This window comes from Schistocerca americana, chromosome 10 (assembly GCF_021461395.2).
Source record: "Schistocerca americana isolate TAMUIC-IGC-003095 chromosome 10, iqSchAmer2.1, whole genome shotgun sequence".
Lineage (NCBI taxonomy): Eukaryota > Metazoa > Arthropoda > Insecta > Orthoptera > Acrididae > Schistocerca > Schistocerca americana.
The window spans coordinates 93755955-93756706 of record NC_060128.1 but is presented as its reverse complement, the minus strand read 5'-3'; the positions used below and the strand labels follow the sequence as shown (position 1 = coordinate 93756706).

The following is a 752-nucleotide window of genomic DNA, read 5'->3' as shown; positions in this document are numbered from 1 at the left end:
TAGGAATTCATCAGACCATGTAACGCTCTGCCACTGCGTCAACGTCTGCGCTGCTAGTCACGTGCCCATTTCAGTCGTAGTTGCTGATTTCGTGGTGTTTACATTGGCACACGCACGGTTCATTGGCTGCGGAGGCCAAGCGTTCGGTGCACTGTGTGTTGTACTCTGTCCAGCATTAAAGTCTGAACTTAGTTACGCCACAGTCCACCTCCTGTTTTACCAGTCTGCCCAGCCTATGACGTTCCAAGATGCTACTCCAGGCGGGTGAAAAATGTATGTGCGCAACGGAATATATTGAACGCTAAAATGATGATTTGGCCCTGTCTGACTACCCCTGAAGCAGATCTTAGGACCTCTTAATGGCCTTCAACATACATGTTACAACCTGAGCTAATTCTGCGGCAACGGCCTTGCCGCAGTGGACACACCGGTTCCCGTCAGATCAGAGAAGTTAAGCGCTGTCGGGCGTGGCCGGCACTTGGATGGGTGACCATCCTGGGAGCCATGCGCTGTTGCCATTTTTCGGGACGCACAGCCTTTTGATGCCAACTGAGGAGCTACTCGACCGAATAGTAGCGGCTCCAGTCAAAGAAAACAATCATTAAAACTGGGAGAGCGGTGTGCTGACCACACGACCCTCCTATCCGCATCCTCAGCTGAGGATGACACGGCGGTCGGATGGTCCCGACAGGCCACTTCTGGCCTGCAGACAGAGTGCTTTTTTTCAACTACTACTACTAAATGATAAACAT

General features: G+C 51.6%; 1 pseudogene; it reads left to right on the top strand.

Annotated features, from left to right (window-relative positions):
* Positions 1–400: 400 nt before the first annotated feature.
* Positions 401–518, top strand: LOC124552839 (annotated as a pseudogene).
* The last annotated feature ends 234 nt before the right edge of the window (positions 519–752 follow it).